At 43.6% G+C, this 26,959-nt stretch overlaps 1 protein-coding gene across 1 annotated transcript in view; it reads right to left on the minus strand.

Moving 5' to 3' along the window:
* frmd3 (FERM domain containing 3) overlaps nt 1–26,959 on the minus strand; it is a 79,506-nt gene that overhangs the window by 51,456 nt on the left and 1,091 nt on the right. The window lies entirely within an intron of this gene.

A 26,959-nucleotide genomic window follows, 5' to 3' on the forward strand; every position in this document is an offset into this window, starting at 1 on the left:
AGTCCCTGGTCCTGTTGGGAGATATTCTAGTCCCTGGTTCTGTTGGGAGATATTCTAGTCCCAGGTCCTGTTGGGAGATATTCTAGTCCCTGGTCCTGTTGGGAGACATTCTAGTCCCTGGTCCTGTTGAGAGATATTCTAGTCCCTGGTCCTGGTCAGAGATATTCTAATCCCAGGTCCTGTTGGGCGTTATTCTAGTCCCTGGTCCTGTTGGGAGATATTCTAGTCCCTGGTTCTGTTGGGAGATATTCTAGTCCCAGGTCCTGTTGGGAGATATTCTAGTCCCTGGTCCTGTTGTCAGCACATCCTAGTTGGAGACTGTCCCTAGTGGTTCTTCACTATATATATATATATAAAACTGGGCTCTTCACTTCAACCTCTTCCCCTGGTCCTGCTGATGGAGGGGAACCTGCACTTGGCTGAGCAGCCTGATTGAATCCAGCTGGTAATCGTCCATTTGCCCTGGCTGTTATCAGTTTTTGATTTACTTAATAATGCTGTCTGCGGCCCTGACCCACAGAGCAGAGTCAGGTGCTGAAGCTGTCAGTCCCACTTGCTGTCACCTAGGCAACGCTAAGACTGTCAGTCAAACAGCGTGAAGTGGTCGCTTACAGAACCATGTATGCATGTGGCTCCGGTCCCCACAGCCCATCCACTGTGATGGTCCATCTTGTTGCCATTTGTCTCTCTGGTCTCCTTGATCAGAGCAACACTGGGACTGAAACACCATGAAACATGACACATACAGTATCTGACATACACCTTTCAGAGAGAAGAGAAGAGACGGTGGGGGGAAGGATGATATAGAGAGACAGAGAGCAAGAAAGACATTCAGACACAAATACAGACAGAAAGAGAGAGACAGAGAGAGAGTGAGAGAGCGAGAGAGAGAAAGAAATAGAGAGAGAAAGAGAGAGAGATAGAGAGAAAAGAGGGGGGAGATGATATAGAGAGACAGAGAGCAAGAAAGACATTCAGACACAAATACAGACAGAAAGAGAGAGACAGAGAGAGAGTGAGAGAGCGAGAGAGAAATAAATAGAGAGAGAAAGAGAGAGAGATAGAGAGAAAAGAGGGGGGAGATGATATAGAGAGACAGAGAGCAAGAAAGACATTCAGACACAAATACAGACAGAGAGAGACGGAGACAGAGCGAGAGAGAGCGAGCGAGAGAAGGAAAGAGAGAAAGACAGAGCGATAACGAGAGAGAGAAAGAGAGTGAGAGAGAGAGAGAAAAGAGAGCAGAGTCCATTTCATGTCCAACAAGAGGTGGTTGCATATTTCAAAGGGCTCAACATTAAATATTAACCTGGTCAGGCTGTCTCTACATAATCTGTCTTAATGAAGCTAAAGTGCTCTCCCTACTTTAGATACAGCCTTACGCAGCGAGGCAACGTCTGAGTTGACTTCAACCAGAGCAAAGTGAACTGCAGACTGTATATGTGTGTATCAGTGTGTTACAGTGGGTATTTGAGTATGTTTGTATCGGTGTGTTACAGTGGGTTTTTGATTATGTGTGTATCAGTGTGTTACAGTGGGTATTTGATTATGTGTGTATCAGTGTGTTACAGTGGGTATTTGATTATGTGTGTATCAGTGTGTTACAGTGGGTTTTTGATTATGTGTGTATCAGTGTGTTACAGTGGGTATTTGAGTATGTACTGTGCATTCGGAAAGTATTAAAACCCCTTGACTTTCTCCTAATTTTGTTACGTTACAGCCTTATTCTAAAATGTATTCAATAGTTTTTTTCCCCATCCTCAATCTACACACAATACCCCATAATGACAAAGCAAAAACAGGTTTTTACAAATGCTAGCAAATGTATTAAAAATAAAGACTGAAATATCACATTTACTCAATACTTTGTTGAAACACCTTTGGCAGCAATTACAGCCTCAAGTCTTCTTTGGTATGACGCGACAAGCTTGTATTTGGGGAGTTTCTTCCATTCTTCTCTGCAGATCCTCTTAAGCTCTGTCAGGTTTGATGCGGAGCGTCGCTGCAAAGCTATTTCAAGGTCTCTCCAGAGATGTTCGATTGGGTTCAAGTCTGGGCCACTCAAGGACATTCAGAGACTTGTCCTGAAGCCACTCCTACAGTGTCTTGGCTGTGTACTTAAGGTTGTTGTCCTGTTGGAAGGTTAACCTTCACCCCAGTCTGAGGTCCTGTTCACTCTGGAGCATCCCCACAGCATGATGCTGCAACCACCATGCTTCACTTTAGGGATGTTGCCAGCTTTCCTCCAGATGTGACGCTTGGCATTCAGGCCAAAGAGTTCATTCTTGGTTTCATCAGACCAGAGAATATTCTTTTATTTTATTTTTTATTTTACATCCTAAACATACAATATACTTGCAGTGAAGCCACTCAACAGCTACACCACACCAGTCATCCAACAGACTCCCATTCAGAGCAACACACAGAAGCATCCAGGGGTCAATGCCCTGCTCAAGGGCACGTCGACAGATCTCCCACGAGGCCAAAAGAAACGGGGACGCGAACCCTCCAAGATTCCCCCACAGTTCCCCATAGCTGTCCCTCAACCATTCAAAACCCCTCCCACAGTCACACCCCCAAGAAAAGTTTATAAAAAAGAAAATAATAAAAAAGAAAATGAATTCCATTCCCCAAGAACCTCCCCATTCCCCAAGAACCTCCCCATTCCCCAAGAACCTCCCCATTCCCCAAGAACCTCCCCGATGCAATAATAGAGAGAATAATAACAACCAAGAAAATGAACTCATGAGAAAAAAGAAAGAGACAATAGAAAACAGAAAACAACAATGCAAAAAAATGACAAAGGACATCAAGGACAACTGTATATGTTTGAGTGCATGCCTGGCACTATTTACATACAGTTGAAGTCGGAAGTTTACATACACTGAGAATGGAATCATTAATACTCGTTTTTCAACCTCTCCACAAATGTCTTGTTAACAAACTATTGTTTTGGCATGTCGGTTAGGACATCTACTGTGTGCATGACACAAGTAATTTTTCCAAGAATTGTTTACAGACAGATTATTTCACTTATAATTCACTGTAATCACAATTCCAGTGGGTCTGAAGTTTACATACACTAAGTTGACTGTGCCTTTAAACAGCTTGGAAAATTCCAGAAAATTATGTCATGGCTTTAGAAGCTTCTTCAATTCTGCCAAATGGAGATGTACCTGTGTATGTATTTCAAGGCCTACCTTCAAACACAGTGCCTCTTTGCTTGACATCATGGGAAAATCAAAAGAAATCAGCCAAGACCTAAAAAAAAAAATATTATAGACCTCCACATGTCTGGTTCATCCTAGGGAGCAATTTCCAAACGCCTGAAGGTAAAATGTTCATCTGTACAGACAATAGTAAGCAAGTATAAACACCATGGAACCACGCAGCCGTCATACCGCTCAGGAAGGAGACACGTTCTGTCTCTTAGAGATGAACGTACTTTGGTGTGAAAAGTGCAAATCAAACCCAGAACAACAGCAAATGACCTTGTGAAGATGCTGGAGGAAACAGGTACAAAAGTATCTATATCCACAGTAAAACGGGTCCTATATCAACATAACCTGAAAGGCCGCTCAGCAAGGAAGAAGCCACTGCTCCAAAACCGCCATAAAAAAGCCGAAACGTTTGACCCAAGTTAAACAATTTAAAGGCAATGCTACCAAATACTAATTGAGTGTATGTAAACTTCTGACCCACTGGGAATGTGATGCAAGAAATAAAATATTAAATAAATGATTCTCTCTATTATTCTGACGTTTCACATTCTTAAAATAAAGTGGTGATCCTAACTGACCTAAGACAGGGAATTTTTACTCGGATTAAATGTATTTGGCTAAGGTGTATGTAAACTTCCGATTTCAACTGTATGTGTGTCCGTGTATGTGTGTATTTGAATGAGAGTGTGTGTATATGCAAGTGTTCAAACACCTGCACGGCATCAGCCTCAGGCAAACCAGCATTAGCTGTAAAAACACTGCCCCTCGGTGTCATTCAAACTGACTATTTATTATGTTCTATTTTGACTTTATTTTGTAATACTTTATCTTTGACCATCATTCGATCTCCCACCCAGCAACTCCACTCCCATTTGTCTTCAATTCTACATCCCAACCCTCAGCTTCCCTAAGCCCATCCCACCGATCTCTGCTGGCCACCCTCTTCGGATTTCTATGCAACATACACTACTGTTCAAAAGTTTGGGGCCACTTAGAAATGTCCTTGTTTTTGAAAGAAAAGCTAATTTTTTGTCCATTAAAATAACATCAAATTGATCAGAAATACAGTGTAGACATTGTTAATGTTGTAAATGACTATTGCAGCTGGAAACGGCTGATTTTTTATAGAATATCTACATAGGTGTACAGAGGCCCATTATCAGCAACCATCACTCCTGTGCTCCAATGGCACGTTGTGTTAGCTAATCCAAGTTTATCATTTTAAAAGGCTAATTGAGCATTAGAAAACCCTTTTGCAATTATGTTAACACAGCTTAAAACTGTTGTCTGATTAAAGAAGCAATAAAACTGGCCTTATTTTGACTAGTTGAGTATCTGGAGCATCAGCATTTGTGGGTTTGATTACAGGCTCAAAATGGCCAGAAACAAAGCACTTTCTTCTGAAACTCATCAGTCTATTCTTGTTCTGAGAAATTAAGGCTATTCCATGCAAGAAATTGCCAAGAAACTGAATATCTCATACAAAGCTGTATACTACTCCCTTCACAGAACAGTGCAAACTGGCTTTAACCAGAATAGAAAGAGGAGTGGGAGGCCCCGGTGCACAACTGAGCAAGAGGACAAGTACATTAGTGTCTAGTTTGAGAAACAGACGCCTCACAAGTCCTCAACTGGCAGCTTCATTAAATAGTACCCGGAAAACACCAGTCTCAACAGTGAAGAGGCGACTTCAGGATGCTGGCCTTCTAGGCAGAATTGCAAAGAAAAATACATATCTTAGACTGGCCAATAAAAATGTAATATTAAGATGGGCAAAAGAACAACAGACACTGGACAGAGGAACTCTGCCTAGAAGGCCAGCATCCCTGAGTCGCCTCTTCACTGTTGACATTGAGACTGGTGTTTTGCGGGTGCTATTTAATGAAGCTGCCAGTAGCAAGAAAAAGTATGTGAACCCTTTGGAATTACAGTGCCTTGCAAAAGTTTTCATCCCCCTTGGCATTTTTCCTATTTTGTTGCACTACAACCTGTAATTTAAATGGATTTTTATTTTGTATTTCATGTAATGGACATACACGAAATAGTCCAAATTGGTGAAGAGAAATGAAAAAAATAACTTAAACTTAAAACTTAAAAAATACAAACGGAAAAGTGGTGCGTACATATGTATTCACCCCCTTTGCTATGAACTCCCTAAATAAGATCTGGTGCAGCCAATTACCTTCAGAAGACACATAATTAGTTAAATAAAGCCCACCTGTGTGCAATCTAAGTGTCACATGATCTGTCACATGATCTCAGTATATATACACCTGTTCTGAAAGGCCCCATAGTCTGTAACACCACTAAGCAAGGGGCATCACCAAGCAAGCGGCACCATGAAGACCAAGGAGCTCTCCAAACAGGTCAGGGACAAAGCTGTGGAGAAATACAGATCAGAGTTGGGTTATAAAAAAATATCAGAAACTTTGAACATCCCACGGAGCATCATTAAATCCATTATCAAAAAATGGAAAGAATATGGCACTACAACAAACCTGTCGAGAGGGCCTCCCACCAAGACTCACGGACCAGGCAAGGAGGGCATTAATCAGAAAGAGACCAAAGATAACCCTGAAGGAGCTGCAAAGCTCCACAGCGGAGATTGGAGTATCTGTCCGTAGGACCACGTTAAGCCGTATACTCCACAGAGCTGGGCTTTACAGAAGAGTGTCCAGAAAAAAATGTTTGGTGTTCGCCAAAAGGCATGTGGGAGACTCCCCAAACCATATGGAATAAGGTAATAGTTATGCACGCTCAAGTTCTGTTATTTCTGTCTTATTTCTTGATTGTTTCACAATAAAAAATATCTTGCATCTGTAAAGTGGTAGGCATGTTGTGTAAATCAAATGATACAACCCCCCCCAAAAACTATTTTAATTCCAGGTTATAAGGCAACAAAATAGGACAAATGTCAAGGGGGTGAATACTTTCTCAAGCCACTGTACCTGGATTTCTGCATAAATTGGTCATCAAATTTGATCTGATCTTCATCTAAGTCACAACAATAGACAGTGTGCTTTAACTAATAACACACAAATTATTGTATTTTTGTTGTCTTGAGTACATAATTTAAACATTCACAGTGTAGGTTGGAAAAACTGAACCCCTAGGCTAATGACTTTTCCAAAAGCTAATTAGAGTCAGCAGTCAGCTAACCTGGAGTCCAATTAATGAGACAAGATTGGAGATGTTGGTTAGAGCTGCCTTGCCTTATAAAAAAACATTTGCGTTTGCTATTCACAAGAAGCATTGCCTGATGTGAACCATTCCTCAAACAAAAGAGATCTCAGAAGACCTAAGATTAAGAATTGTTGACTTGCATAAAGCTGGAAAGGGTTACAAAAGTATCTCTAAAATCCTTGATGTCCATGGTAAGCAAAATTGTCTATAAATGGAGAAAGTTAAGCATTGTTGCTTCAACCCCTACGAGTGGCCGTCCTGCAAAGATGACTGCAAGAGCACAGCATTGAATGCTCAATGAGGTTAAGAAGAATCCTAGAGTGTCAGCTAAAGACTTACAGAAATCTCTGGAACATGCTAACATCTCTGTTGACCAGTTTAGTGTTTTACGTATCATCACAAGAATGGTGTTCATGGGAGGTCACCACGGAAGAAGCCACTGCTGTCCAAAAAAAACATTGCTGCACGTCTGAAGTTTGCAAAAGTGCACCTGGATGTTCCATAGCGTTACTGGCAAAATATTCTGTGGACAGATGAAACTACAGTTGGGTTGTTTGGAAGGAACACACAACTACGTGTGAAGAAAAAAAGGCACAGTACACCAACATCAACCTTATCCCAACTGTAAAGTATGGTGGAGGGAACATCATGGTTTGGGGCTGCTTTACTGCCTCAGGGCCTGGAGAGCTTGCTATCATCAACGGAAAAATGAATTCCCAAGTTATCAAGAAATTTTGCAGGAGAATGTTCAGCTATCTGTCTGCCAATTTGAAGCTCAACAGAAGTTGGGTGACGCAACAGGACAACGACCCAAAACACAGAAGTAAATTAACAGAATGCCTTCAACAGAAGAAAATACGCATTCTGGAGTGGCCCAGTCAGATTCCTGAGCTCAAACAGATTGAAATGCTGCGGCATGACCTCAAGAGAGCAGTTCACACCAGAGGAATGGTCAAATTCTTCCTGACTGTTGTGCAGGTCTGATCCGCAACTACAGAAAACGTTTGGTTGAGGTTATTGCTGACAGAAGGGTCAACCAGTTATTAAATCCAAGGGTTCACATACTTTTTCCACCCTGCACTGTGAATGTTTACACAGTGTGTTCAATAAAGACATGAAAACATATAATTGTGTGTTATTAGTTTTAGCAGACTGTTTGTCTATTGTTGTGACCTAGATGAATATCAGAAACTTTTATGACCAATTTATGCAGAAATCCAGGTATTTCCAAAGGGTTCACATAGTTTTTCTTGCCACTGTAGATCTTCAATGAGACATTGCAGGGATCTAGCTTCTGGACTTAATATAAAACTTCAGTCATCGGCATACATGGACAAGCCTTGGATTTCTAATCCTCTGTTATTGGATCTGATTTTTAATATCTAGCATTTCAATGGCCATAACGAATAGAAATGGTGACAGCGGACACACTTGTTTAATTCAAAACCCTCTGAGAATTAGCCGTTATTTACTGATTTTACACCTGGGGTTGCTATATGTTACTTTTACCCATTTTATAAGAGAATCACCAAAATTGAAAAATTCCAGGCATTTCTAACTAAAATCCAGTTTTACTTCATCACATGCCTTTTCAAAATCGGCTATAAATACCAGGCCTGGCTTCTTAAATATTATATTATTTCTAGTAGTTGTCGTTTATTATCTCCAATGTATCGTCCATGTAAAAAACCTGTCTGATCAGGATGAACAATACCTGGTAAAACCCTTTTAATTCTGAATGCTATGCATTTCACTAGTATTTTTACATCACAACATCGAAGTGTAAGGGGCCTCCAGTTTTTTAGACTGATTCTTTATATTTGCCATCTGGGTCTTGTTTTAATAATAGAGAAATCAGACCTTCCTGCTGAGTACCTGGCAGACTACCATTTGTAGAGTAGTTAAAACAATCCTAACAATGAAGCTTTTAATATATCAAGAAAGACTTGATATACTGTACCTCTACCGGTATGCCATCAAGCCCCAGGGTTTTTCAAGAGTGAAAGGATTTAATAGCCTCAAAGTTATTCCTCTGTAATTTGGCCTTCGCACTGATCTTTCTGTACATTTGTTAATTTTCATTTTTTTTGTATTATTTGGAAAGAATTTCTTACCGTAATCTTCATTCCGTGGGAGAGAATGAGACCGAAAAGAGAACATCTGCTTAAAATATTTAGCTTCCTCTTTTAAAATATAATTCGGAGAATCATAGATGACTCCGTCTTCAGTAACGAGTTTCTGCAAATTATTTTTATTAGCGTTCCTGTGTTGGAGATTCAGGAAGAATTTTGTGCTTTTCTCTATATTCCATCCAGTTTGCTTTATTTTTGTAATAGATTATATTAGAACATTCTTGAACAAGTTCCTCAAGTTCTTTTTGTTTTTCCTCTAACTTATTTTGCATCTCTGTAGTATTGTTTTTATTGCTGTCTACCTGTACTATTAGTTCATGGATTTCCCTTGTTAGACTTGTCTCTTAGCCAGAAACTGCTTTTTTATTTTTTATTATTGATGAATATTGAATTGAATGACCTCTGAAGGTACATTTAAAAGGTATCCCAAACAATAAGTGGATTTTCTGTTCCTATATTATACTGAAATTCAGTTATAAATTTAGTCTTACTTAAAAATAAGTTGTCCTCCAGTAAACTTTGATTACATTTCCAATATCCCCATCCACATGGAAATTCTATAAGAGTTATGTGAAGGCCAATTAGATGATGATCCGATTGCATTCTGTCTTCTATGAACTTTTTTAACCTTTGATGCAAGAGAGAAAGAGACAAGAAAGTAGTCAAGATGACTATCTTGATTTAAGTCTCTATGTACAGTATATCTCACTAGGTTGGGATTTTTTAGTCTCCAAATATCCATTATTTCTAATGTGTTCATAGTATTTGTGATTTCCTTAAGGGCACGGTGTTGATAGTTTGTAGAGTGCTTTCCTTTACGGTCCATTGAGGTACTTAACACTGTTATAGTCCCCTACCATAATGATTTGATCATTTGTTGCCTGTAAGTTCAATAAATTGGTATAAATGTTTTCAAAGAAGTATGGATCATCCTGATTTGGACCATATAGATTAATGAGCCAAATCTTTTTTTTGTCCACTTTCATATTCAAAAAGCTCCACCTTCCTTGCGAATCATTCCTGACTATTTGCACATTCAGATCAACATTTTTGTTAATTAATATCTTCACACCTTTTGAGTTCCTTTGTCCATGACAGAAAATTATTTCACCATCCCAATCCTTTTTCCACACAACTTCATCTAAGGATGTAGAGTGAGTTTCCTGTCAACTGTATATGTTACATTGCTTTTCTTTTAGCCACGTAAAGACTGATCTTCTTTTTTTATAATCTGCTAAACCTTTACAATTATAACTGGCGATACTTATTTCACCCCTTACCATAACTAGCTACTATTCTCAGTCTAACTGGACCATAATTAGTGCTTGTAAAGTTACTGCCATCAGAGGTATTATGAAGGGCAAAAGTAGAGCTTTCAAATGTCTGATAATTAGAATTCAAAATATAGGTTCTAGCAATATACAGTGAGAGAAAAAAAGTATTTGATCCCCTGCTGATTTTGTACGTTTGCCCACTGACAAAGAAATGATCCGTATATCATTTCAATGGTAGGTTTATTTCAACAGTGAGAGACAGAATGACAACAAAAAAATCCAGAAAAACGCATGTCAAATGTTATAAATTGATTTGCATTTTAATGAGGGAAATAAGTATTTGACCCCTCTGCAAAACATGACTTAGTACTTGGTGGCAAAACCCTTGTTTTCACAGAAAAAAAAAACACAAAAAAAATCAGAGGTCAGACGTTTCTTGTAGTTGGCCACCAGGTTTGCACACATCTCAGGAGGGATTTTGTCCCACTCCTCTTTGCAGATCTTCTCCAAGTCATTAAAGTTTTTCGAGGCTGACGTTTGGCAACTCGAACCTTCAGCTCCCTCCACAGAAGTTCTATGGGATTAAGATCTGGAGACTGGCTAGGCCACTCCAGGACCTTAATGTGCTTCTTCTTGAGCCACTCCTTTGTTGCCTTGGACATGTGTTTTGGGTCATTGTCATGCTGGAATACCCATTTTCAATGCCCTGACTGAGGGAAGGAGGTTCTCACCCAAGATTTGACAGTACATGGCCCCGTCCATCGTCCCTTTGATGCGCTGAAGTTGTCCTGTCCCCTTAGCAGAAAAACACCCCCAAAGCATTATGTTTCCACCTCCATGTTTGACGGTGGGGATGGTGTTCTTGGGGTCATAGGCAGCATTCCTCCTCCTCCAAACACAGCGAGTTGAGTTGATGCCAAAGAGCTCCATTTTGGTCTCATCTGACCACAACACATTCACCCAGTTGTCCTCTGAATTATTCAGATGTTCATTGGCAAACGTCAGACGGGCATGTGTGTATATATATGTGCTTTCTTGAGCAGGGGGACCTTGCGGGTGCTGCAGGATTTCAGTCCTTCACGGCGTAGTGTGTTACCAATTGTTTTCTTGGTGACTGTGGTGCCAGCTGCATTGAGATCATTGATAAGATCCTCCCGTGTAGTTATGGGCTGATTCCTCACCATTCACTGTTCAAATAAGCCTACCATTAAAATTATAGACTGATCATTTCTTTGTCAGTGGGCAAACGTACAAAATCAGCAGGGGATCAAATACTTTTTTTCCCTCACTGTATATGTTTTATTCCCTTGACTGCCTGTGAGTCAATGCCACAGATGTTAGTAAATTGAGACAAGATATTATGTGTGTAGTAAATCTGAGTAGGTTGATGTGTATGATATTGGATGTGATTCAGTGAGAGTGTGTACGATGTCTGTATAAGAGTAAGACTATAATGTGTGATGTCCAAATATATAATAACCCCGCCAATTTGCATGGTTGAGTGTCAGTGTAATATGTAGTGCGTATAGCCTTAATATTCATGATGATAATTGTAATCCATATCGTTGCATCATAATTACCTTTAACATTATTGAAAAACCCTCCCTGCATTTCCATAGCAATTGACATTTCACATGATCATGAAAGAGACCTTGCATTACTATTAAGACGGCTTCACGACAGAACAAATGTATCCCATACAATATGTTATTATCCCCAATGTCCCTATTCTGACATATTCCCCTTGCTTGTTGTAAACAGACATGTAGACAAAACATGAAAAAGACAAACAAGAATCATATTACATTATAGAACAGTTGTCAACAACAGAGAGAGGTGAGAGAGGGGGAGAAAGAGAGCGAGATCAAGTGAGTATGTGTAAGTGAACATGTCATTGAGTACATGTGTGTTCATATCCACTTCATAATGTTCAGCTATTTTTACAGTTTCCATACTTTTCTTTTTTTTCCCATAACCTGAAGACCCTGGAGAACTTAGTACAGCCATGGTGTTATGGAGCTGTCTCGGTATAGCTGTCCATCTGTAAAGAGTTTGTCTCCCTCTGTTGCCTTTGTACAGGATACAGTCTCTTGCGACATTCATTTTTCTCCCCTGAAAATTGGCCATTGAGACTGAATTTGGTCCCTTTAAGCTCCCTCCCCCTTCTTTGATCATATCCTCTTGTTGGTAGTGTTCAACATTTTGCAATGATTGATAGGGGACCCTTGGTCTGTCGCTCTGAGCTCCAAGTCTGTGTACACGGCGGAAATAAACTTTGTTTACAGTCTCTACAGGAAGTTTCAAGGCAAATTGCATGAATTCTCTGATCTGGATTATTGGATGCATCCTCAGGAATCCCAGAAAATATTAGATTTTCATGCATGCTACGACTTTGTATGTCTAGCAGCGACTCCTTCATCACCCTGTTTTCCCTGAGTAGACAATCCATTTTAGAATTGTCGATTTTTACCTTGGCTGTGAGTGCCTTGTTCTCTCCTTGGAGCGTGAGAATTTCACTCTAGCTAAACTCTAGACTCTCCCTCAGCCCTGCTACCTCCTCACACAACTTTTCCAGTCTGCATGGATTCCAGCCAGAGCACTAGCCTCTACTTCAACGGTAAGTAAATCGTCCGTGTCTGTAGATGAATCTGTTCTTTTTTTTTTGTCCGGTTAGAGTTATTTTTTGAGGTAGTCGGATCTTTCCACGATGGATTATGTTGTTCCTCCATGGTGTAAAGCTGTTGGTACTCGTTGTTTTTAACAATGTCTTTCCCACAACGACGACCGGTGTCTGTAGTACAGCCACATAGCAGTTGTTTGGTCAGCTGTGTTTCCTAGCTGTTACAGCATACAGTGTCCAGATAATCTTGTTTCTCATGGTCTGAGAGTCCTTTAGGTGCCTTTTGGAAAACTACAAGAGGACTGTCATGTTTACTGAGGAGTGACATCCGTCTGGCCACTCTACCATAAAGGCCTGATTGGTGGAGTGCTGCAGAGATGGATGTCCTTCTGGAAGGTTCTCCCATCTCAACAGAGGAACTCTGGAGCTCTGTCAGTGACCATCAGGTTCTTGGTCAACTCCCTGACCAAGGCCCTTCTCCCCCGATTGCTCAGTTTGGCTGTGCGTCCAATTCTAGGAAGAGTCTTGTTGGTTCCCGAACTTCTTCCATTTTAAGAATGATGGAGGCGCCTCCCGGGTGGTGCAGTGATTAAGGGCGCTATACTGCAGCGCCAGCTGTGCCACCAGAGACTCTGGGTTCGCGCTCAGGCTCTGTCGTAACCGGCCGCGACTGGGAGGTCTGTGGGGCGACGCACAATTGGCCTAGCGTCGTCCGGGTTAGGGAGGGGTTGGCCGGTAGGGATATCCTTGTCTCATCGCGCATCAGCGACTCCTGTGGCGGGCCGGGCGCAGTGCGAGCTAACCAAGGTTGCCAGGTGCACGGTGTTTCCTCCGACACATTGGTGCGGCTGGCTTCCGGGTTGGATGCACGCTGTGTTAAGAAGCAGTGCGGCTTGGTTGGGTTGTGTATCGGAGGATGCATGACCTTTCAACCTTCGTCTCTCCAGAGTCCGTACGGTAGTTGTAGCGATGAGACAAGATAGTAGCTACTAAGCTGTTGGTACTCGTCGATTTCCCTCAGGGTCAAATTTAAAAAAATAAAAAAGAATGTGTTCTTGGGGACCTTCAATGCTGCAGAAATGTTTTGGTACCCTTCCCCAGATCTGCGCCTCGACACAATCCTGTCTCGGGGTCTACAGACAATTCCTTTGTCCTCATGGCTTGGTTTTTGCTCTGACATGCACTTTCAACTGTGGGACTTTATATAGACAGGTGTGTGCCTTTCCAAATCATGTCCAATTAATTGAATTTACTACAGACTCCAATCTGTAGACTGTAGACTCCAATCAAGTTGTAGAAACCTCTCAAGGATGATCAATGGAAACAGGATGCACTTGAGCTCAATTTCATATCTCATAGGTCTGAATACTGAATACTTAAATAAGCTATTTCTGTTTTTAAATTGAAACACATTTGCAAACATTTCTAAACTTTTTCACATTGTAATTATGAGGTATTGTGTGTAGATTGATGAGGAAAAAAATGCATTTAATCCATTTTAGAATAAGGCTGTAACATAACAAAATGTGGAAAAAGTCAAGAGGTCTGAATACTTTCTGAATGTACTGTATGTGTGTATCGATGTGTTACATATGGTCTTTGACTGTGTATGTGCACTTCTCTAAGCTGTGACACCTCCGGTACAAACCAGCCTCCCACTCCAGACTGCAGTGAGATGTCGGCTTAGAAATACAAACAAAACCCCACATGCTCATTATTGGTACTCACACATTAATCTCTAGTGGATAGACTACTTTCTTTCCTCTTTTGTCTTCTACTGCTCCTCAAGCAAGGGGGGAGGCAGATGACATCACAAAGTCACCATCAAACCAACTCCATGAAGTTTGCAGTTGTGTCTAAAACACACTTTAGCCCCCCCCCCCTCCCTGCTTGAGATATCGCATTACAACAGAAAAAGTTCAGAAATCACTGGAGGACGTCTGTGCCCCAGTTAGGGGGGTTGGTTGGTAATTAATATGCATGCCAGCTTAATTATAACTGGTCCTTATCTCAGCTAACCAAATTTATTTCACTACAAGCCATCCCTAATTGGCTGAATGAAAGCACTGCGACAAGAAACCTGTTAATGCTTCAGATCCAGACACATGAGACAATCCTATCTGCACACACAGCAGAGGGGGATGAGCGGGGAGGAGAGAGAGGTAGGGGGCGAGAGAGGAAGAGTGTGAATTTTAGGTTGAGCGGTACAGAACATATCCTGAAAACGGACATGGTGACTGAGCTGAAGGGTGTAATCATGAGGAACAGTGTGTGTGTGTTTTTTATTTACCAACCTAACCCTAAAAAATTTACAAAAGGGGGGAAAAAATAAGAAAAATAAATCCTTCGTCTCTCTGTGTCATCTCTCTCATACATTCAGCCTCTTGCGAATTTAAGGAAATGTATCTCACCGGCGAAAGCATCCAAGTAAACAAAACAGTGCCCCTCTGTCTCAGTATGTGTAGAGAGAACAGTCTATGACTTGGGTGACTGGAGTCTTTGACACCGCCTAGTATATAGGTCCTGGATTGTAGGAAGCTTGGCCCCAGTGAAGTACTGGGCCGTACGCACCACACTCTGTATTGCCTTACGGTCAGATGCCGAGCAGTTGCCATACCAGGCAGTGATGCAACCAGTCAGGATGCTCTCGATGGTGCAGCTGTAGAACTTTTTGAGTATCTGACTAACTAACTAACTAAACAATCCCAGTAATACGTAACAAACATTCCCGAATGGTATTCTGAAGTACCCATTCTAACAACCACGAAAGACTTTGATCTTTGGGGAAAACCAACCAGAAAGACTCTGAACTCTCCAGCAGACAGACCGGATTCCAACAGAGAACACAACAACGACATACGGGCGTAAATATAAATTGCAATTTATTTCCGAATGAGGGACCGTTCGTGGGCAAAGGATTAGCATTTCAATTAATATAATTATAGACTGTGTGTAATGAATCCATGTTGTCTTTCCCGCTCTTTCTCAGTCCACACCCCCTTCACGTTGTCTACCAAGCCGTCATATCGGCTTAGCCCACTAGGGACTTTTCCATCATTGTTAGTAACCAAATATCTTCTGTTTGTTTTATGTATTTCTGTGATTGTTTAGTTAGTTAGTAAAAAAAATAATTAAGCCAATTTCTATATTGTTGATTCATAATTTATGCAAGGGTTCGTGCAGATAACCAATAATTTTACGACGTTCAGATGAGACTGATAGAAGGTGACGATTAATAATGGACTGCTATTGATATAAACATGGGATGCAAACTGGTGAGGGACCAAAATTGCACTGAAACATGTAAAAAAACGAATCACTCCAGGAGGAAATGCAGGTTTTAACTAATTAAAAACAAAGAAAATGCTCTACACGATCAGTCTCTGTGTGTAAAATAAAAAGTGCTTAATGTGAACCTAACTCACAGCTAAACAAATGTAAAGAAAGCAATCCAATGGGATTTGTTGCCTAGACTTTACTGCAAATGACAGTCAAGCCTTGAGAAAAAACAATACACTAATATTGCAGTTAGCCATGACAGCCTTGTATGACACAAGCATACAATAGAATGCTGGTGACCACACACACATCTAAATACTGCACTTGGGAAAACACATCTGAAATAGAATGAAACAAACAGGGATTCTAATTTATGCTCTATTATAGTGGCCACTATAGTCGACATCGATCAAGCGAACAAGGCTACATGTGTGCAAAAAAATGACGTTCACTGAGTAAAAAAATGTAATTATCCCCCCTCACTCACACACGTTTTACTGTCAAGTTCAACACAATAAAAGCAATATCATTCGGTTACACTGCATTGTACACTTTCTGCCTGTGGACATCTATTCTACAATGTGCCAGCAGAGCACGATACCCTTTGTTGGCATAATTTATCTCTTTCATGCAGAGAGTAACACCTGGCATACCCATTTTCATCCACTGTATTTAAAAACTGAGAAAGAGGGAAAGTGTGTGGTGTTGTTTTCACCTAGTGGCATCCAGCTTAAGCCAGGCCCAGCTCCAACTACACTTGTTTGACAAGCAACGTCTCATTTTCACCTAATTCTCTCATTCTAAAAATGAACCACATGCTACTGTAAAGGGAAAACATTAGTTCACAGATGGTAGTTTGTTCGTTAGCTAATTAACATGTCACACAGATTGCCAGGGTCCAAGTAAGCAACTAACAGTCGTATCAGGTTACCAGTTAATATAATAGCGAATTGGTTAGGTTACTAACGTTAGCTCATCTGATGTTGTGTTGTCTGACATTATTAGCCAGGTAAGTTTCACACCATGAACTCAATTATTTGATCTGTAATGTTTCTCTGGCTAGCAAACGGATCATTCGATCCCGCTAGCAAGTTACTTAACAATACTTGTTCCACCACTTTCTCCCTCACTTCAAACTTTCCAAATGACAGCTGTTTTTCGGTTACAGCCCATGAAGTAAGCTTCATCACCTCCTCACCCCAGTCTCCGTGGTCAGGCTTCTCACCTACCTCTTAGTTATTATTCATGGGACACGCTGCTGTAAGTTAACTGATAAACTGCCTTTCAACTCTCCTGCTGTCTTTCCAGAGCGAGTGCTGATGTTGTAACTAGCCAATCTCTTCTCTCTTCAGTCGCATGATGCATTCTGTTATGTGAACCATTGGCTGAGCCTTGAATAAAGCCAGTATTGCCCCAAACGTGTATCACTAGTACGCATACAGCGAGTAGTCATCCAATGCCCCCCCACCCAAACTTTTGAGGAAGGGGGAGGGTGGTGGTGGTGGTGGGGAAAGGAAGGGGAGGGTGGTGGTGAAGGGGAGGGTGGTGGTGGAGGGGAGGGTGGTGGTGGAGGGGAGGGGAGGGTGGTGGTGGAGGGGAGGGGAGGGTGGTGGTGGAGGGGAGGGAGGTGGTGGGGAGAGGAGGGGAGGGAGGTGGTGGGGAGAGGAGGGGAGGGTGGTGGTGGAGGGGAGGTGGTGGGGAGGGAGGTGGTGGGGAGAGGAGGGGAGGGTGGTGGTGGGGAAAGGGAGGGGTGGTGGTGGTGGGGGGAGGGAGGGGAGGGTGGTGGTGGGAAGAGGGAGGGTGGTGGTGGTGGGGAGAGGAAGGGGGAGGGAGGGTGGTGGTGGTGGGGAGAGGAAGAGGGGGGGTTGTGGTGGTGGTGGGAAGAGGGGGGGGGGGTGGTGGTGGGGAGAGGAAGAGGGAGGGAGGGAGGGTGGTGGTGGTGGTGGGGAGAGGAAGAGGGAGGGAGGGTGGTGGTGGGAAGAGGGAGGGAGGGTGGTGGTGGTGGTGGGAAGAGGGAGGGAGGGTGGTGGTGGTGGTGGGGAGAGGAAGAGGGAGGGAGGGAGGGTGGTGGTGGTGGGGAGAGGAAGAGGGAGGGAGGGAGGGTGGTGGTGGTGGGGAGAGGAAGAGGGAGGGAGGGAGGGTGGTGGTGGTGGGGAGAGAGGGAGGGAGGGTGGTGGTGGTGGGGAGAGAGGGAGGGAGGGTGGTGGTGGGGAGAGGAAGAGGGAGGGTGGTGGTGGTGGTGGGGAGAGGAAGAGGGAGGGTGGTGGTGGTGGGGAGAGGAAGAGGGAGGGAGGGAGGGTGGTGGTGGTGGGGAGAGAGGGAGGGAGGGTGGTGGTGGTGGGGAGAGAGGGAGGGAGGGTGGTGGTGGGGAGAGGAAGAGGGAGGGTGGTGGTGGTGGTGGGGAGAGGAAGAGGGAGGGTGGTGGTGGTGGGGAGAGGAAGAGGGAGGGTGGTGGTGGTGGGGAGAGGAAGAGGGAGGGAGGGTGGTGGTGGGGAGAGGAAGAGGGTGGTGGTGGTGGGAAGAGGGAGGGTGGTGGTGGTGGGGAGAGGAAGAGTGAGGGTGGTGGTGGGGAGAGGAAGAGTGAGGGTGGTGGTGGGGAGAGGAAGAGTGAGGGTGGTGGTGGGGAGAGGAAGAGTGAGGGTGGGGGTGGGGAGAGGAAGAGTGAGGGTGTGGTGGTGGTGGGGAGAGGAAGGGGGAGGGGGGTGGTGGTGGGGAGAGGGAGGGGGGTGGTGGTGGGGAGAGGAAGAGAGAGGGTGGGGGTGGGGAGAGGAAGAGAGAGGGTGGGGGTGGGGAGAGGAAGAGAGAGGGTGGGGGTGGGGAGAGGAAGAGTGAGGGTGTGGTGGTGGTGGGGAGAGGAAGGGGGAGGGGGGTGGTGGTGGGGAGAGGGAGGGGGGTGGTGGTGGGGAGAGGAAGAGAGAGGGTGGGGGTGGGGAGAGGAAGAGAGAGGGTGGGGGTGGGGAGAGGAAGAGAGAGGGTGGGGGTGGGGAGAGGAAGAGTGAGGGTGGTGGTGGGGAGAGGAAGGGGGAGGGGGGTGGTGGTGGGGAGAGGGAGGGGGGTGGTGGGGAGAGGAAGAGTGAGGGTGGTGGTGGTGGTGAGGAGAGGAAGAGGGAGGGTGGTGGTGGTGAGGAGAGGAAGAGGGAGGGTGGTGGTGGTGGGGAGAGGAAGAGGGAGGGTGGTGGTGGTGGGGAGAGGAAGAGGGAGGGTGGTGGTGGTGGGGAGAGGAAGAGTGAGGGTGGTGGTGGTGGGGAGAGGAAGAGTGAGGGTGGTGGTGGGGAGAGGAAGAGTGAGGGTGGTGGTGGTGGGAAGAGGGAGGGTGGTGGTGGTGGGGAGAGGAAGGTAGAGGGGGGTGGTGGTGGGGAGAGGAAGGTAGAGGGGGGTGGTGGTGGGGAGAGGAAGGGGGAGGGGGGTGGTGGTGGGGAGAGGAAGAGTGAGGGTGGTGGTGGTGGGGAGAGGAAGAGTGAGGGTGGTGGTGGTGGGGAGAGGAAGAGTGAGGGTGGTGGTGGGGAGAGGAAGAGTGAGGGTGGTGGTGGTGGGGAGAGGAAGAGGGAGGGTGGTGGTGGTGGGGAGAGGAAGGTAGAGGGGGGTGGTGGTGGGGAGAGGAAGGTAGAGGGGGGTGGTGGTGGGGAGAGGAAGGTAGAGGGGGGTGGTGGGGAGGAGAGGAAGAGGAAAACAAGCCCTGGAATTGCTACATGTGTAACAGAGTTAACAACTCCACAGTTAGCTTGAAATTCTGCAGATGGAGCAATCCAATTGGGTCCTTTTTGATTGCTCAACCAGTTGGGAAGTTATCAGGAAGGGCTGTCACGTGTCTTATCAAAGCAGAGGTCCCGAGTTTGCAGCCAGGTATGAGTCAAATTCAGTGGAAGTGGTACTCGCTAAGCAAGCAGCATCACGTCCATAACACACTCTCTCTCTCTCTCTCTCTCTCAAAAACATACACACTCGCTTTCTCTCCTCCCACCTGCAAAGGTCCCGGACAATTCTGTAGCCACTCGGATCCTGTGTGTTGGTTGCCGTCACTTTAATAATTTATCTAACATCTAGCACTCCAAGCTATAGGGATGTTTACAGCATATGAGAGATGAGGGGTCACACACTGCCACACACACATCCAAACATCTGTGTATATACACGGAGTATACCAACTATTGGGAACACCCCCACCCCCCACAACACCCGAAATTAGTTGGGGCATGGACTCTACAAGGTGTCAAAAGCGTTCCACAGGGATGCTGGCCCATATTGACTCCAGTGCCTCCCACAGTTGTGTCAAGTTGGCTGGATGTCCTCAGCCAATCAGCATTCAGGGCTCGAAGCACCCAGTTTATAATACTGTATATACAGACTTGTGGTCCAATGGGAAGGATAAAGGATCAGTGGCCACATACAAGGTCAGACCCAGGTTTAACAAATTGATCTGCTGACCTTCAGCTTTGACTATTTGTGTTTATATACAATATCATGCATGTATTTCATAACATTGCTGTTGTAGCTATATTGAGCCAAAAACAAAAACATGGAATCAGAGAAAATTTCAGAATTTAGTTGCAATACAGCTTTAAGAGTAAGGTGGGTTTTTTCACACACACACACACACACACACACACACACACACACACACACACACACACACACACACACACACACACACACACCCACGTTTCCTGCCACTGATGCCCTGTTGGTGAATGGGTGTCCATTACGAAAGAGACAGAGGTTAATTGGGATGAAAGCCCCATAAGTGTTCCAGGGAACATCTCAGAACGTGTATGTGTGTCAGCAGCAGCCTGCCCATTAGGGATTTAGGGGCAGCGCCCCACTTGTGATTTTTTAAATATACGTTAGGATACACCTACTCATTCCAGGGTTTTTCTTTATTTGTACCACTTTTGACTGGTACTGAATATATTGTAAAATTCATAGATATGTGTTTTAAATGCTTATAAAAGTGTGGTAAGTGTGTACATTTTCCTATTTCTAAAATATAATGCTCAAAACAAGCTGTTCAGTTACTATTCTGCCCCTCAGTGACTCTGCTAGCAGCAGCAGCACCGCGGACATAGGCCGTGAGAACATTAGTTGGGTTATTTTGCCAGCTACTTGCTATGAGGGGGAACTGCCTCGATGAAATAGCAGGATTCCATAGCATACAATTTTATAGGACAAAGTAAATGGATCATCTTGGGGGGCTCAAATGTGTGTCCAGTCAGAACGTCTGTGTCTGCTCTTGTCTCCCTCCCAATGCATCTCTCGTGCCAGACGGCTTACTTCCGCACAGGAGACTAGATTTTTTAAATATATTTTGAAATGTAACCTTTTATTTAAATAGGCAAGAGTCTAGATCTGCTTTATCAGGTACAGATGGTGTTAAAGCACAAAGCAAATTGTAATTAACTTAATCATGATAACAGCCATGGGAGCCTGGAACCTGATAAAGCGCAACAAGAGTCGAAGGTCAGAGGGATGCACTAGCTAGAACCTTCTCATCGCTGATCTGGTAGGACAAAGAGGCCTGGCTGTGGCTGACCAATTGTATTATTTCCCCCAGTGTTCATCATGTTCAACTGTGGGTGACAGGACGACATGCGGTGTGGACTAAAACAGCATAAAACCTGGTGTAGCATGATCAAAACTAATCAGCCAGCTACAGTAATTTTGAGAAACATTGAGAAATAGTTTGGTAAAATTAACCAGTTATCGACCTTTGATAAGCAACTACATGCTGGTCATGCTGGTAGCTTGCTAGCAAGTTAGCTCCCATACCAATTTCAAGTATATCTAAACTAATATCTGACTAACTCGAAAATAAAGTTATTTCAGAATGAAGTTAACTTAGCATATCATGCTTTGTGACATTATGTTAGCTATCCCTGGTTAGCTAAACTATTTTCACTTATTGCATCTGCATGCTTGTTGCGTTCTCCCTGGTGTACTTGTTCTTTTGTGAGCTGGCTGCTCGTTCTAATCTGTTAAACAGGGGCAGCATGTGCAGCAGTGGTCATTCATTCTTTTGACATATAAAGGTAAAATAGGTGTATTTATGCTGTTGTTCAAATGCACAGATCCTTTTCTTCTCAGAGAAACTACCGGTAGTTTGAAAACTTGGCATCATATTTCTGTCATGCTGTTTGGTTGACAAACCCCCCCTCATTAGTAATTATGAATAACATACAAATGGACAGTAACATCTATTACATCAGTGTGTACCATATGACTGCTATTGTTACACTATCACAATCTCTGGATTCAATCTTCATTCAACCTCCAACCACCTGGCTACTTCTCTGAGTCTTCATTCAACATCCAACCACCTGGCTACTTCTCTGAGTCTTCATTCAACATCCAACCACCTGGCTACCTCTCTGAGTCTTCATTCAACATCCAACCACCTGGCTACTTCTCTGAGTCTTCATTCAACATCCAACCACCTGGCTACTTCTCTGAGTCTTCATTCAACATCCAACCACCTGGCTACTTCTCTGAGTCTTCATTCAACATCCAACCACCTGGCTACCTCTCTGAGTCTTCATTCAACATCTAACCACCTGGCTACCTCTCTGAGTCTTCATTCAACATCCAACCACCTGGCTACCTCTCTGAGTCTTCATTCAACATCCAACCACCTGGCTACTTCTCTGAGTCTTCATTCAACATCCAACCACCTGGCTACCTCTCTGAGTCTTCATTCAACATCTAACCACCTGGCTACCTCTCTGAGTCTTCATTCAACATCCAACCACCTGGCTACCTCTCTGAGTCTTCATTCAACATCCAACCACCTGGCTACCTCTCTGAGTCTTCATTCAACATCCAACCACCTGGCTACCTCTCTGAGTCTTCATTCAACATCCAACCACCTGGCTACCTCTCTGAGTCTTCATTCAACATCTAACTACCTGGCTACTTATCTGAGTCTTCATTCAACATCCAACCACCTGGCTACCTCTCTGAGTCTTCATTCAACCTCCAACCACCTGGCTACCTCTCTGAGTCTTCATTCAACATCCAACCACCTGGCTACTTCTCTGAGTCTTCATTCAACCTCCAACCACCTGGCTACCTCTCTGAGTCTTCATTCAACATCTAACCACCTGGCTACCTCTCTGAGTCTTCTGTCATGACGTTGGCCTGGGGGTAGGTTTATGACAGTCATAAATACCTCTTTCCCCCTTTTTCCTCTCTCTACCCTACTGATGTTACATTTGCAAATCCCTTGGTTAACATAGAGATTCTGGGAACATCAGAAGGTGGGGGGAAATTAACTATATTCTGGTAATCCGACCAATTGAATGTCATATGTCATATGATGTCAGTTCGGTTGTCATCTGAGACATTCTCATCAATGATAGGATGACATAAACTCTACAGTGGAAAGTCTACACATCAGAGTTATCGGATTCACATGGAATTGTTGTTCAATTTAAATGTTTGAATATTAAATTATTCGTGATGGGATAAAATGTCATTTTAACTTCTAAAATGTGAGAACTTGTTTTTTTATAAGGTTAGGGCTCTGCTCAATCAGTGGCCCGCCCCTGTGAAGGGACATGGGCTATAAAACTTTTCAAACACGCCCTCCTCTCTCTTCCTATAAAAAGCCTGACGACAATACAACCTCCTGTTCCGAGGACGACGGTCCTATGTCAGAATGGTTCAGATAATAACTACAGAACGAAGCCAACATCAGCGTGAGCTTTGGTTGCAAATGGTATGAACTTTGAACTCTTATTCACTACAGAAGTGATACCTCCTAGCCGTTGAGTTAGCAACAGCAGATGCAAACGAGGGTTAGGAAGGAACAGACAGAGTATCCCGTCTATCACCCAACGACTTTACTACAACGTATCCAATTGACAACCAGAGACATTCTTCAAAGGACTCGGTTGGGCAACACGGCCTTCCATCTACCACCAACCTACCGAAGCGCAGCTCAGAGTAATGTCGTGGCAGAATCAGAATTCTTTAGGTAACATTTATAAATAAGATGTATATTCATTTTATAGCATGCTTATGTGGGCAAAGTTACGTGGGCCCAGAGAGGGGAGAGGTCTGGTTAGTCTTATCTGTGAATGTGTCATGTGTAAACATATCTTTTAAACCATGTGAAGGGATGATTGAGGGGGAACCAATTATCTCTTGGCTCCACAATGTCTGTGTGCCAGTCACTGTCTCTCTGTGATCTTGTCCAGGAGGGGGTGTATTTGATATATGCCATTGGGTGAGGTAATGGTGTTGGTCCTGAGTGGTACTAAGAGCGATATAAGAACATAGTTTAGGAGACCAACGCTGTACGATAATTTATGGCCAATGCTGTCTGGCTATGTGTGTCTTTTTCCTTTATGACGTAATTTGTAATCAAGTTATGATTTAATTATGTGTATGTCTAATTCTGTGTGATTAGTCAGGTATTTAGTAAATAAATAATTAAACCCAATTTTGTATTGCTGATTCTACTTGTTAGCCAGGGTTCGTGCAGATAACTAAGAATTTACAACTTTCAGATGAAACTGAATTAAGATGACGATTAATATTGACTGCTATTGATGTAAAATATTACTAGGTCTTTAAGAGTTTATTCGGGAAGATAACAGCTCTATAAATATTATTTTGTGGTGCCCGACTCTCTAGTTAATTACATTTACATGATTAGCTCAATCAGGTAATATTAATTATGGAGAAATTATTTTATAGAATAGCATGTCATATCACTTAATTCGGCATAGCCAAAGACACGACACTTCATTAAAAATCCAACCACCTGGCTACCTCTCTGAGTCTTCATTCAACATCAAACCACCTGGCTACCTCTCTGAGTCTTCATTCAACATCCAACCACCTGGCTACCTCTCTGAGTCTTCATTCAACATCCAACCACCTGGCTACCTCTCTGAGTCTTCATTCAACATCTAACCACCTGGCTACCTCTCTGAGTCTTCATTCAACATCCAACCACCTGGCTACCTCTCTGAGTCACCTCCCCATTACTCTCCTCCCTTCATATTTCTCTCAGTTCCCTCATTCTCGTCTATTACTTGTCTATTGGCTCCTCTCTGATTCTCCCCATTACTTGGTGAAGTCTGGAGGATTGATCTCTTTTTTCTTTAGTCATCTTCGGAAATACATCAAAGGTGCGCCGTGGAAGACAAGAATAGAAAACGCTGCTATTTTTAAACCCACGCTAAAGAATGCCTACTAACTGAAACACCAGCACTGCCTCAAGCACACACACATACACGCACACACACACACACACACCTCCCTCTTTCTCTCTCCTTTCCTCACAGACCTTTGAAATATGATGATTCCTTCCATTTGTTTACAGATTCTTAAATAGAAATGTATCGGTAATGTATCGATAAGGTGACTTTATAATGGACGGAAATACACTCATCCGGAGGAGGCTATAAAAGGCACTCATCTGGTCTGATATCACAATACTATGAAGACACACACACACACACACACAAAGTGCAGGGCATCAGTGACACCTGACTAATGTTGGCCTCATGAAGGACAATGATCATCCTTAATTATACATGGGCTGTCTGAGAAGACAGAGAGAGAGGGGAGAGTGCGAGAGAGAGAGAGGGTGAGAGAGAGGGTGAGAGAGAGGGTGAGCGAGAGAGAGAGCGAGCGAGAGAGAGAAAGAAAGAGAGTGAGAGGGCGAAACAGAGAGAGAGAAAGAGAGTGAGAGAGTGAGAGAGCGAGAGAGAGAAAGAGAGTGAGAGAGAGAGAGAGAGAGAGAGGGCAAGAGAGAGAGGGCGAAAGAGAGAAAGAGAGAATCAAAATGCTGGCAATTTCCATTTTGAAGTGCTTCTGCAATTCCTTACATGTCCAACCATGTATCTGGCTTAATTTTTTGGTGCATGCCAGAAAATCCCCAGACATAACAGTAGAACACAAAACTACTTTCAAACGCATGATGACCGAGGACTTTCGGTCATCTCTTCATAAGGGATAGGATGGAACTGCCACTTGACAGTAGACAGAAGGTGAAAGAGGAGAAGGTGGGGCAGAGGTGGATTGGGGGGAGGGAGGATAGAGTTCAGGGAATATTGATTGTTTGGGCTTGTCTTCCTCAGCAGGTTCGGGTTTACATTTAGACTGAACACGAGAGCAGTGAGCTACAGTAGACATATTTACCCCCAGGCTCAACACCACACACTCAACACAGCCAATCTAACCCACACCAGCACTGGAAAACACACTCAGCATAAACAATTTTTCAATTTAGCGTCTTGTGAGAGCTGTCAATCGAGGGTGGGACTACATGACAACCAATAAGAATTATGCTTAAACGGTATTAGTAAGCTATTGGCTCAAATTAAGCAATGCATTACATTTCTCCCTCTCACATTGTAACTTCCTACACTAAGTACTGTTGTGAATGCATCTCTAGCACGGTTTTGAACGTCACTCCAAACGTGACATCTGTCCGAGGAACACAACTCCACACAACTCCACACAACTCCACACAACTCCACAGCAATGCTCCAGAAACCAACCCCCACTCACACCATGACATTTTCAGTCTGTGTCTTACATCTGTGGCTTCTGATGACCTACATATGAAGAAAGAACAGAGAAGAAGCCTTCTAACATTAAAAAGAATGTTGTCGGAGCAGAACGAACTCGGCGGAAGTTCATGAAATATGCAGAAGAATTCACCCTGGAACAGAAACCCATTAAGACACAACGACTGAAAAATGCATTTAGCTACAACACAGACATTTCCTCCTGACCGTGCACTCACTGACACACACACACCACACACACACACACACACACACACACACACACACACACACACACACACACACACACACACACACACACACACTCTCTCTTTCTCTCTCTCACACACACACTCTCTCTCTTTCTCACACACACACTTTCTCTCTCTCTCTTTCTCTCTAACACACACACCTTCTCTCTCTCACACACACACACACTCTCTCTCTTTCTCACACACACTTTCTCTCTCTCAATTTATCTCTTACATACACACACACACACACACACACACCCACCCACCCACCCACACACACACACACACACACTTTCTCTCTCTCTGTTTCTCTCTTACACACACACACACACACACACACACACACACACACTCTTTCTCACAGCATTTAAGAGTGGTTGTAAATCATTGATTGGGTAGATGTACATGAACACAGAGACTCTTAGTTTGTCATGGTCAGCGTTATGGTTGTGAGTCTGGTCAAACATCATCAGTTTAATGAC

This window comes from Oncorhynchus mykiss, chromosome 6 (assembly GCF_013265735.2).
Source record: "Oncorhynchus mykiss isolate Arlee chromosome 6, USDA_OmykA_1.1, whole genome shotgun sequence".
NCBI classification, from domain to species: Eukaryota; Metazoa; Chordata; class Actinopteri; order Salmoniformes; family Salmonidae; genus Oncorhynchus; species Oncorhynchus mykiss.